This window comes from Daucus carota, chromosome 1 (assembly GCF_001625215.2).
Source record: "Daucus carota subsp. sativus chromosome 1, DH1 v3.0, whole genome shotgun sequence".
In the NCBI taxonomy this organism is placed as follows: Eukaryota; Viridiplantae; Streptophyta; class Magnoliopsida; order Apiales; family Apiaceae; genus Daucus; species Daucus carota.
The window spans coordinates 32,232,265-32,246,356 of NC_030381.2; the positions used below are offsets into that span (position 1 = coordinate 32,232,265).

The 14,092-nt window shown below is 30.9% G+C and overlaps 1 long non-coding RNA gene across 2 annotated transcripts; it reads right to left on the bottom strand.

Moving 5' to 3' along the window:
- Positions 1–7,880: 7,880 nt before the first annotated feature.
- LOC108213578 (uncharacterized) lies at positions 7,881–11,195 on the bottom strand. 2 transcript variants are annotated; one of them, XR_010284701.1, is made up of 5 exons: positions 10,987–11,195; positions 10,619–10,673; positions 9,948–10,476; positions 8,270–9,048; positions 7,881–8,150 (listed from the first exon to the last, which is right to left on the bottom strand). It is a non-coding gene; the product is annotated as an uncharacterized LOC108213578 (long non-coding RNA). The 2 variants fall into 2 exon arrangements; XR_001805321.2 differs by lacking the exon at positions 10,987–11,195 and adding an exon at positions 10,755–10,962.
- Positions 11,196–14,092: the final 2,897 nt, after the last annotated feature.

Sequence of the window (14,092 nt, forward strand, 5' to 3'; positions counted from 1 at the left end):
ATTACAGTACAAACTACAAAATTAATCTAAACTCTTCTAACGGCCTCTAAAAGTCACCGCACATAATTAAAATACATTGTAACACACATGATCCCACATAATCGTCCCCTTTCCCAATTTAATGTCTCATGTTAATCGGTGATACTTTTGTTTGAAATCTGCTTTCACTTCATCTCCCAACGATCAATTTGCATACCTTATGTGCTGATTTAGAATTCTTTTGTAGTTTGTATTTTAAGGAGGTTTATAGTGAAGTGGGACCCTATATATTTGGATGTTTACCGTCTTTTAATGAGCTTGATATTAAAGACCATTGTACAAGTTCCTCTCCTGCTAATTATTTGGTTTTGTGTTCTTCTTGTAGCTTTCATCCTGGCTGTGTGAAACTGACTACTGGCCAAGCAGAGCAGTTAAGTAACTATCTGTGCGACGAATGTTCTTCTCGAGAAGATGGGAAGGCCTCGCGCTGACAAGGTCACACACCTCTTTCTCTGTTTTAATTGCCTCTTCTCATTATTTTGTGCACTGATCTTTTTCATTATTATTGTGCAAAGCATTTTATGTTCTGTGTTATTATTTAAATCCCACACAATCTAGAATTGTGATTATATTCATACATATTTGCGGTCTGACTTGAAGGATGGGAAATTTTGGTATCCGTCAAATGTTCTTTGCAAAATTTTTTTGCACCACCCATTTTGTAGTTTTTTTCTCCGAGTTCACATCAAATTTTCTGTATAGTATCTATCTGTGGTTCTTTTATATTATAATGGGGGATTACATAATAAGCTATCTTAATTCGGTATTTCTTTTTATCATAACAGGGTGTTATATAATTATCTATGAATAAACAAAGAAATATTACTCTCTTTATTTAGAGTGATTGACACTTTACACCCCCTATGTTTAGACGCTTCTTCGATTTGGTCTCAAATAAGTTTTTTTTATGCACCCTAAAGTTTGAAAAGCGCTTCGCTTTGCACCCCTTTGACCACTCTCCGTTTAATTGACCGTTAAAGTTAACAGAAATGGGGTTTACACTTTGCACCCCCCACTTTGCACTTTGCACCCCACATCTGTTAATTTTTTTTCATGAGTATTTTTTTTCATGAGAATTTTGTATCGGCTAATAGGAAAGGGTGACAATTGAAGGACCTGTATGCAACTCTGTTGAAGTTATAAAATATTAGGGAAGATATAAATTTAGCAGAATGTGTAGAATTCCGATACCGACCAAACTTATATTTGACTTTTGTGGAACTGTAAGCTAGATATGTACTCCCTCTGTCCCATAATAAGAGTCGTTTTGACTATTCATACGTAATTTAAGGTGTATAAAAAATATACTTTTATATATCATTTTTCAAATTTTCTTTTTCTAAATAAAAGTTTAACATTTATATTTTTGTTCAGAAAAAGAAAATTTGAAAAAGAATATGTAGAAGTATGTTTTTTTACACCTCAAATTACGTGTCAAAATCAAAGCAACTCTTATTATGAGACAGAGGGAGTAATTGTTAGATGTATTGTGAAATTTATTTGAGTGTTATAGTCCACTTAGGGCATCTCCGACCGTTATCCAAAAAATCAAATTTGGACAAACTACTCTAACCGTGGACTAAAAATGATCCAAATTTGAATCAGTGAATTGTACCGGTCCAAATTTGCATAACTAATCCAAATCTTTTTAACATTAAAATATTATTACTTTTATTATTTGAAAATTTTGTTAATGTTATTAAAGATAAATTAATTAAGATTAGAATATAATTAAAATGGTGATTAATTATAAATTAAAATTTCAATATACATAAAATATTAACTTTAACATTAACATTAAATCTGATTAAAATTTCAATATACATAAAATATTAACTTTAACATTAACATTAAATCTGATTAAAATTTCAATATACATAAAATATTAACTTTAACATTAACAGTAGATCTGATTATTGGAGTTCCACACATCCCATACACTTGGTCCTAGCATGTCCATGGACCTGATTTAGTAAACCCCATATAGTTAAAAAAATGCAGTTAAACAGGTAACATTTTACTATGAAAGAAATTATGGTTGCCATGCTGAAAGATACTCAAATGGAAAATAATAAAAAGTTACCAGTATATAATAATCTCCTTGGCGACCTTTATAATGGACCAAGGGAAGTCCATAGCATCCATTTAAAGTGCTTTATAAAGAGGTGACCAGGTCCGCCTCTGCGCACATAGATATCGGAATTATTTGATTGTGTGAGTTCACATTCTTTTTTGTAGTGATTGAAATTCAAGCAGACCAATCTGTTGGTGAGGCAATTAAGATTCTACCAGATGCCAATATCTTGTCAGCACCTGTAAAAGTGACTGCTGAAGTTAAAACCATAAACTGGAGAGAGAGGTATTTGGGAATTGTAGTTTACACTGCAATTGTTCTCTGGGTATTAGAGGGTGCGGAATTTACTGCAGCTGTCTTAGCAACCGGTTCAGCCACAGCTGCTGGAGTAGGTGCATGTGCTGCTGGTGCTCTCGGAGCATTAGCAGTGGGTGCAACAGGTCCTTTGGCAGCTGCAGGAATAACTGTTGCAGCAGTTGGAGCTGTTGTCATTAGTGGAGTTGCCGCGGACAAGGGGATGTCAAAAAGAGTGGGGTGCAAAATACTAATGAAAAAAATACTCATGAAAAAAAAATAACAGATGTGGGGGTGCAAAGTGCAAAATGTGGGGTGCAAAGTGTAAACCCCAAGTCTGTTAACTTTAACGGTCAATTAAACGGAGGGTGGTCAAAGGGGTGCAAAGCGAATCGCTTTCCAAACTTTAGGGTGCATACTGCCAAAAAAAATTGTTTGAGACCAAATCAAAAAAGCGCCTAAACATAAAGGGTGCAAAGTATCAATCACTCCTTTATTTAATACATTGATATTCGGAACTGAATGCCATTGTTTACTCTTACGACCAACATGTTTTATATCGAAATATATAGAGGTCAATAAAAAGTGAAAGTGGTGGGGTTTAGGGGTTTTGCAAAACACTTTTTTCTTTATTTTGAATGTGTTGTTATTGACCCCTACAACTTCTATGATACCATAACTTAAAATCTCATATAGGATCAGGACTTGTGCTGATCTAATTGAATAATCTTTCCTTTAAGTACAATATAGTGGTAGTAATATAGATAATCGCTTGAATAGAACTTAGACTTGTCAATCTGTAATTGAATTCTATCATCCTAAAATTTCTGGTCATGTTCTTATGAATTATGATCCACTAACTTATTTTCTAGTGTGATATCTTATTAATTGTTTTACTAATATTAAAGGTTGTTTATTCAAGTGAGGAATAGTTTGTGAATGTTGGATCTCCCTTTTGTCTTTTGCCATCTTTCCTTTGTATTTTTAATGATTTGGTAAAAGAATATGAGCACATACTTTTCCTCTCACAAAACTTGAACACTCGATCACCAAGTGACAACTAAGCTAGAATCCAATGTCGAATTGTAGACCTTTGTTAAAATCTACGGGGCTACATTATATTACATTACATGTCTAGATTGCAGAAAACTCAATGCTGGTCCACTTGGCAATTTTGTCTAAGCCTGTGTCTGAACCTGTACAGGTGGCGGGCAAATGCTGAAGGACATGACGTTTTGAAAGAAGCAGCGCGCTTGTTTCTTCTACATTTTCAAAACTAAATCACTGTAATATTGCGCTATTTCTAGCTGCTTAGGCTGGTAATTCTTTAGTAAGTAATCAACTTTCTTCTTTCTAAACTTATGCAGTTGTGAAAGTGCTTTGGGGATTTAGATGGGTACTCTGTGTCTCTGTTGATGATAATTAGCACTACTTTGTACCAAGATTGAATTGGGAGTTCTATGAAAATCTTTAAACTTTTTTCTCCATTTAGTTTGGCACAAAGCCTTCATCTAGCTTAGCTTCGTTCATGTATTTTTTTCTCCTCCATTTTGATTTGCCCAAAATTTATAGATTTATGGCTTGTTTGGCTAAATTAGTTAAGGGCTTTTTTTTAAGAAGAATACATATTTTTATAATTTTTTGGGTATAAGTTTTAAGCAGATGTATAATATTCATTATGTGAAAAAACAGAAAAAGGCTTATTTTAGAAAAAGTAGAAATTTATATACTTTTTTCAAGAAATAAGCCTTAATTTTTTAAATATGAGTTTAGCCAAACAACCACTTATACGTCTTTAATATCACAATCAAATATAATTGTTAAAATATGGTATGAAATTTGAATTCAAACTATTTGTTATATGTTAAAATTTAAGGGCTTCTTTCAAATAAACTTGAGTTGTATAAAATATTTTCAAAAATAAGGTTCAACCTTGTTTACAACCGGAGTAACCTGAAAATCAATTGTTACCTCAGTTGCAATTTCGACCACATTTTTGAAACTAATTTTGATAATATGAATATTTTCGTAATTTTCCAAGATTTAAATCCTTCAAATTCTCAACTACATTACATCAGTTTTATTGGCAACTGAGATGAGTTTAGACTTTAAAATAGTTTAGCAGTTCTTGTTTATATAATATGCATGTCAATATTTATTTGTATTATCGGTAGAATCAAAAGAGCGCGACTAGAGGATCGAAGAGCAGACCGGATATATTAAGTTCTTTTCTGGTCTTGAAAAGATAAACGTAGTACGGTCCAATTTACATATTTATACCGGAAATTGGGCAGTCCTATAGTGGTGGTAGCCTGGTAGGCTTATAGGTTTTGGACACGCATAAAACTAACCATTTAACACTCAATTTTTGGAAACATCCCTCAGATTTATCTTAGAATCTGTTTTCTCATTTTATATTTCTTATGAAGTGGAAATATTTGTTAGTGTCTCTGAGCGGCAATATAAAAATTGAAAGAATTCAAGATAGAGAATCATGTGCTCCTATTGTCTCTGTCTTAAATATAGATTTAAGCTACGAAATATTTGAAATTTTAGTCAGTTTTGAGTATCATATTAAACACCAAGATCTATAAATTCAAGTCAAAATTTTCTCTGCACTTATATTTATACATTCAAATATAGATTTTAAAACAATAAACCACAAAACTTTTTCTCATGTAAACACCCGATTTTAAATTGCCTAATCTTTTCTCAAATAAACACCCCAACCTAATTTCTTGGAACCATACCAGTAGAGAAAAAAAAGAAATATTTGGGTTAAAATCGTTTGGATGATTTGACTCGTACGACCGAACTTGAGATATCTAAAATATTAAGTGAAAATAAAAATTGTGCAAATAATAACATCAAGAGAAAGGTAATAACTGACATATCGATGATATTTCTATCGCATCAACTAAATAAAAAATATTTTCTAATAAATAAGTATTCAATCAAAATATTTAAGAACAGATTAGGAGACTCTTTTTCAATATAAACTAAAATTGTGTGCCTGTGTTTATATATTTTTAAACAAAATTTGTTTGTGTTAGAAAATGGAAAATTCGAGGCATATTATTAATATGTTCTTCATATAATGTCCGAAAACTACTGGTTGAAAGTTGTTCCTGTAACACCCCACTTTTATATTAGGACTAAACAATTAAACAGGTTTAAATTCATTTGGAAATGTAATAATTTAGCAAACCAAAAATCATAACGGATAATAAAGTATAAAACTCGATAATGATGATTGATCCAACAAAGTCTTAAATCAATGTAAATATAAGTCCTCAAGTCTTATTATAGCCCTTAAGAACGAAATCATCTAATAGTGGGTGTCACTCATCACTCTCCCCACTACCCCTGATTAAGAAAACAAACGAGAGTGAGTCAACACGTACGAATATAAAAATAAATTAATGAGAGTGCAGGGAGCATGAATAATCTCGAAACGATGATTAAAATAAAATGCTACAAATAAGTACCTCAAGTCACAATAATCGAGATAAACAATGAACTACAAATAAGTCTCAATGGTGAATAAATAACAAAATATGGGTCTCTCACACAAAATTGTACTTGCTCAACTCTAATCACCAAGCAAATACAAAACAATGGCTTCTTCTTCGGCTATCCACAAGAAGAAATAAAGAATGTAGAAAATATTTCATAAAACAATAACGATCATGATCTTCCCACGTCTCATACCCCAGAAACGTGCTCGTATATATGCTTAAGTCACTGATACGAGTTTGCGTCTAGTTCACCTTTACTACGAACTCCATGTGAACATTGTCTGTGATTATCCCACACTAATCAGTTTAAGAGCCCAAACAATTACAAAAGTTGCCGACTCAATGAACAAAATTTATGGTGACTCAAAAAAATATAAGCCAAGGCAACAATATTTTAAATATATGGAGGCCAAGTGAAAATAGTAGTGTACAATAATAAAAGATATTTTAAGGATGTCACAATAATGAATATTATATCTAAATAAAAAGAGAGAAAGAAATAAAAACCGTGCCTGATATAATAATAATCAATCGAGTAAATTTTCTCAGCGCTGCTCCTTAGTTCTCTAATCAAATCCATTAAATAATTTGTACTATAATATTACCAGTCATCCAACCATCGCTAGCCAGTATCCATAAAATAATAACTAGTACCCGCACTCTATATACTTTGACATGACCACTGCTGGAATACTAAAATACCAAATCAACGTCAGAACATTACACTACCTACTTTATTAATAACTAGTAATTATGCCCGCTATGCATGGGTATTTTAATAAATTTTCAATAAATAAGATTTAGCTTTGTTCAATTTTATTTATACTTCGGTTTGGTTCCTATATTAAGTTTCCTTCATTTATAGAATCGAAAACTATCCAATCCCTATCACCTTTTGTAATTGTTGTTTTTTTCCAACGGTTATACTTTTAAGCAAGATTATTAGAAATTTTGTATTCTCATTTTTTTAGTAATTGTGAAACATATGTCATCTGCATATGAATGAACAAATTAAATAATATATTTAGATAAAAGTTTACTCGTTTATATCTGCGTAACAAAGTCAAATAAATAAAATGATATTCGTAATATCATAATATTATTTCTTATAATTCTTATAATTTAATTTTAAATTTATGTATTATTTTTCAATAATATTATAACATTACAATTATTTCTTTCGTATTACTTTTTGGATTAATTTTCGGTAATATTATAATATTATTTCTTATACATAATTGTTTTCTCTTAATAGATTATAATAATATAATATTATTTCTTATACATAATTGTCCTTTTAAATAATAAACGAAAATCTCAAAATACTGATTATTACATGTTAAATTGATATTCGCTTTCTTTAATCGAAAGAATTTATAAGTTCATAAACTCGCCCCACGTTGATATCGATTTAAAAAAATAATTTATATTCAAATTTTGTGTATTTATGTCTATATTTTCCCATTCAATTACTTCACTTATATATCAAATATGAAATTACTTTCATTAATATTTTTAAAATATAAGAACTTTTAATTTTAATTATGTGTTAATTTTTATATATTATAATTCACAATAATAATTTTTAAAGTATGCGAGACACATAGACACACGTTGAAATAATATTTCAATATAAGATAGTTGTTAGATTAAATATGATACTAATAAAAAGTATATTATTAATATATTGTGGCGTAGAATTAAATTTTCATCCAAATTAATTTATCATCAATATATTTATAATAACTTGTTAGTCCTTGGAATTCAAAAATAAAATAAAATAATAACTTGTTAGTTATCCTTTTCGTGCTTCCTTTTATTATGCTTGGTCCCGGGTCTTCCTTCTTGGGTTATATCTTCTACTTTAAGATTTTAACTTTCTATCTTTCAAAATATATATTTGCAGGTTGCCAGATTTTAGGTTTTGTGAGTATATTTGCAAAGAGGAGCAAGAATCAGCGGAAAGTTAAATCCATTAACCCAATTCCAATACATGCAATCGTTAGAATCTGACAAACACTGATATGAACATATCCTGCCGCCTGCAGGATTGCAGGAAGATCAACACTCTTGCCTTCTCTTTCAGAAGCAGTGTAGCCATATTGAAACTTATGCCAACAACCAAAAGTTGGGACAATCTCCCAGACACCTGCTTCTTTTTCAGAACTTAAATCACTTGTATAATATTTGAATTTGTGGGAGGTCTCCAATATTTAATTGAATACCTGCAAGAAGATATAAAGAAACATGAGCAAACATAATAAAATCTTTACGAAAGATAACAGTGGGAGATAGAGCACGAGAGTATATTTCCAAGAATGTTGAGATGCTACCAAAACCTGACCTGCTCTACATTGAAAAAGATTTCCAAGATTGAGTCCCCCACAACATGGATATTAACTCAAATGCATTCGTGGCTGCTGGTCGTTCTTCTGTTTTCTCAGTTACATGGAACTCATGTTGCAACAATCATCAATAAAAAGAATAACAAAGGTTAAAAAATTCCATTAAGTATACATTTCAAATGTCTATGAGAGATTTTTTCAGGAATGTTAAATTTTCATTAACTCAAATCAGCATATAAAATGCTATGAAGCTTAAAATTTGAGAACCCCCACTGGCAATACAACCTGGCATAGAACTCGATGACCATGCAAGCCAATCTGCAGCCCTGATAATTTTACAAAAACAATTTTAATATTGTTTAAAGAATCTATGATGTTCCTGCATTTATCAACTGCATTACTAAAGGGCGAGTAAATTGCTTCCCTGTTAAGAATGACCCTTATAGCAAGTTGGCAGTCAGATTCCCCCACATACGACAACTAATTGTTACAAATATTAGCTTCACTTGCCTTTATTTCCCGCTAGATCCAACTAAGCACCACCCGAATAGCTATTGTCTCAGCCCAAAGAATTTCAGGAGCAACAGCTCTGATCAAAATCCCATTAATATCTTTGGGCCTCTGGTATCCAACCAACTCCAGACCGAGCACCTCATGTAAAGATCGCAGCATCACAGTTGCCTATAACGCAGTTCACCGGTGGTTTAATCCAATGCTCAAGATACCCAGCTGAATCTACTGGATTTGTGGGATTATAACTTTCCAAACCTTGAACTCTCTGCAATGCGAAAGACAATGTTAAGAAATTGTTGATGTCAATGACTACGCAATGTGCATAATTATAAGTATTATGCACTTTAAATCAAACACAAGTTTAAACTTCTACAAAAGATAAAACGAAAAGAGGTGTGTATCACAATTTTGAGGCTTAGAGCAAGTCTACATATTTTCTTTAACCCCAGGTCATAAGTCAGTCAAACTACCATCAAGTACCAGTCTGCTATATGAAATCCAGCTTATTTCTAGTACTCTAATAAATCAAATCCAACAATCTAACATTGATTTCATTCAATCATTGTACACTCTTGAGTAAGACACTAAAGAACGACCATTTATGCTGGTTATCTGATAATCACAGGTATATAGTTTTACATTGCAAAAATGTGTCATGTAGGAACTGTTTGTTCAAACAAAATAAGCTTTCACTGGACGTATTTTCTATTGTAAAGCAGCTGCTCAATACATTAGAACTATGTTACTCGCTGCAATAGACACGCACGCCTTGGGGAAATTCTCCCTGCGCTCTCATACGAAGTTGGCGTAAAATCCTTAATGAAATCCAAGGTAATGTTTGCATGATCTAGGCTTAAATAGCTATTCCATCTCTTTAACTATCTTGGTAAAATGATTTCACAAATAAAAGAATCATAAAACATATAATTCAAAAGATTCAGTTATATTCGGGAAGGGATCATGAAAACCGCTCAATATCTATCATTTTAATTACCTCTCATAGCAAACTAATCCCACTGAATATAAGATTTCTACAGCAAATGAAATATCTCTGGTTAAGGAGAGGATCATGGAAACCAAACACTCTAAGCCAGCCATTAAAAATAGAACATCAGAAGTTGAGAAACAGATAAAAAAATGGAGGAGTTAGGATGATTCCCGGACCTTATAAAGTGTGACAAAAAATGCCTCTAGCACTCTGACTTGCCATCTTGAGCTTCCAGGAAACAATTTCTATCCTATCAGCAATAACAATTCTGCTTCGAACTCATTCAGTCCTTTTGTACACACAACCCAAATTCCATTCTTTACACTGCAATCTGAGTGCAATCATGCAATTCTCCAGTGTAAACAACACCAAACCCACCTCAGGTCGTGACATAAAATTTGGGATATATATAACACAAAGCCGACAAAAATTAAAATAACAATAGTTGACTCAATGTTGTCCAGGTTTTGTCAATAACATCAGGAAGACCATTCTCATTCAACAACAAATACTGTAAATAAGTAAGATTTGCAAAGGCATGTGAATTTATTTTTTAAAATGAAGAAGTTCAGTGGCCCATTTGATCAAACACCTGCTGAATATTATTTAGAAAAACTCAGTAAAAAAGAAATATTGATGAACAAATAATATCAACCAAGCATTAAATTTAGGGGATGTGAAGATCTTGAAACCACCAGCACCAACCTAGCAAATCCAAGAACAAACCATGGTATAAAAGACTATAAATTTAAAGAAAGAATAACAACAGAGTTTAGAAAATGTAGAGAACACCTAGTATAGACACAAAAATTGAAGAACACATTTGATATACATCATGAACACTCACCAATATCATATTTGAATGAGTTGAAATCATGGAGCTTCAAGTCATTGTAACTTTTCTGCAAAACAAATAAATCGTTTAATCAAGATATAGAGATAATCAAATGCATTAACTTGGATTGTACGAATGTGAGACTCACATCTTTCATTGTCGTACAATATATGAAAAAATGAAGAGCAAAGAGAGATAAATGTGAATGAATAACAAAGAAAGAAGAGAGATACAATTGTATCAGATTCAAATTCAAATTTATGTATCTTGTTTTAATCACACTGACAAATTAGCCTTATAGTACAACAGAGGTTTCAAAATTCAAAAGGCTTCAAGTTTTTTTGACGCTTGAAAAGGTAAAGATTTGAATTCGAACTCACCTTGATACACTAAAGAAAGTAGTTTCTGGAAAAATACAACATTGTTTTGGACAGAAGCTAATGGAACTCATGGTGGACCTGGTGGTCACCATTGACTGCTCATGAAATGCTTAGCCAAAGACGGTAATCAATTCACGTGACTTAAGAATGTGCAGCTTTCCGGTGGCAGAACTTGTAATTAGATATGAAGTTTTGGGGTAGTGCATGGAAAAAAGTGGTTTTTTATGTAACAGGATTTATGATTTAGAGGGATTAATAAAGAATAAAACATATATGAACTAACACATTTATGAAAATGGGTAGTAAATAATTATTAGCAAGTCACATTCATGTATTAGCTCGGGAGCTAATAACATGTAAAAGTTCAGAAGTCATGGTCATATAAATACTAATTAATAGGTATTATCGCGTATTCTTTTATTAACAAATAAATTATTTCACGCATTAAAAACTTGCAAACACCCCCTATTATATGCTCGACATCCTTGTTGAGCCCATAATCAAACTTACTAAACTCGGGCAGTGCAAGCCCATAATCAAACTTACTAAACTCGGGCAGTGCCTTTGCAGTTTCGGCCGGGTAGAGCTCTGATAGTTCTTTGTTATGAGAACTTAAACTTTAATGTTTGAATCTAAAAAATTTTCTATTTTGACTCAAGATTGCACCCTTTTCGTCTATTTAGACCTTTACCATTAGTCAAACGAGGGTAAATCAATAATTTTCATTTGCGTTCTTGAGGATTAAATTAAATTTCAACAAGTTATTTATATAACTTCTCCGAATTTCCTAGGTTCATGTTCAATTATAATTAGAAGTTGATTTTGAATATAATTACAATTATTCTTGGCCATTTTGAATTCCTCTCTACAATCACTTTTCTGCAATTATAATTTTCTTGAGCAGAAGATGAGCGACATTTAAATCCAATGTATAGAATTTATCCGGAAATCCTTTTTTACGAGATTATACTTTGTTATCCCAAAACACCTATTCTTCACCTTTAAATTTATATTTAAATTGTACTTTTAGTTATGTGTAATACGATATTGTCTATTAGTGCAAGGAATATTATTTTTAACATAATTAGAAATATCTAATATTTAAAATATATTTTAAAAAAAGTATACATATTAAAAATTATTAATATGATGTTTCAACTAATATATATTCATGAGGCCCATAGATGGGTTATATTGTATTTTTAAACACAAATTGCGCCCTCAATATTTGTCCTCTAAATATCAATTTAAGGAGTTTTGTTTTTTATTTTTTTCAAATTTTGAGTTATGTATTAGTTTTATCTCATAATCATTATCATCAATTCAAAATTAACACCCATGTCAGATTCTTTTTCGACTTGAGTTTGTTTCAAAATTTTAACTTAATGACTCTAATTACTACTACTGGTTGATTTGTGGGGTCTAAATTGTACCAAGTATTAGTGAGCCTTATATGAACTTTTTTTTATGAACAAATAATTTTTTTCTTCCTCAATATTGGTTTCTAATTTTTTTTTTGGATAAAAGTCTTTGGGTCTACATTTTTTTGGTCTTAAGGGTCTTTTGCTCTGGAAAAGTTTCCTGGAAAAGTGAAGATTGTTTTTTTTAAGAAGAATGAAGTGAAAAGAAATAAATGAAAGAGAAAAAAGGACACCATATCTTCAACATATATAAGAGTGTTTAATCACCTGCAAATTTCCTTGATGTTATTATATTAAAGTACATCTATCAATACTCATTATTCATATTAATTAATACCAATTTTTTCGATCAATCATACTCATATTTCAACCAATTTATTTTAGTTAATAATTTTTATAAAACAATTACAAAAGTAACAATTTTAACTCAAATTGATTAAAATAACAAATTTTGGATGTAATGAGTATTTATAATAATCAGCATAGCCATGGATATGATACACATTGGTATAAACTGCAACATATTTTATAATCCAAACAAATATCCCTTTGGTTATAAATAATCATTGATTTGTCAATTATTACTTATCTTATTACTCTCGAGAAAATATTATTTTTTATTCTAACTAGGAATTTTATAATACTCTACCTATGCTCTGAACCCACATAACTCGGACAAGGAGAGAAACAATGTCCTTATATTTCATCAAGCTCCTGGTAAGCACTTTTTCCCACATTCATTTTCAATGCAATCACCCAAGATATTGGCACCTGCAAGAAATCATACACTTGTCAAACATTTTTTTCCATACTTATATTTTAAATTATTTAAAATATAACAAATAAACAATTACCTAAGACGATATATTCCGAACATGTGGATTGGGCACAATCAGAAGTACATTTCATGACCGCATCTGCATCTGAATGTAATTGAGGAGAACTTGTTCTGCAAGCTATTAGACATGAAGGAAAGCAAAGAGGTGGAAGAACTCCACCCTGTACACATTTCTTAATACAGTCCGCTAAGCATTTTCTTGATATCTTATTCTCATAATCACTATTATTATGAGTTGTTGCTCCAACATTAACCACTGTCAACACCAACATAATCAAAACTATAGGTCTTATGATATTATATTTGGCCATTTTGAATTTCTCTCTACAATCGCTTATAATTATAATTTTCTTGAGTGTAAGATGAGTGACACTTATATCTAATTTATAGAACTTATGGCAAAGACCTTTTTAGGAGATTATGCCTTGTTATTTTGAAAAAGTTACTACCAAATCGACATATATATTATCATATAAGTACATAATATCCAAATGATAAAGATTATAAAGATATTATCTAGAAATACCTTTTTGAAAGATATTTCTTTATTATATTTCAACAATTATTATTCACGTTTGTATTAATATTCAAAATTTGACTTTTAGCGGTGTGTAGTACAATATTGTTCATTAATACAAACAATATTATTTTTAATATAACTAGAAATATCTATTATTTAGAATATACATAAAAAAATTATACATATTAAAAATTATTAATATGATGTTTGAACGAATATATTTATTAAGAGCCATATTGATGGCTTATTTTGCGTTTGAAAACACAAATTGTACCCCATTTGTTGGAGGAGTTTTGTATTTGTTTTTTTTTAAAATTTTGAGTTATG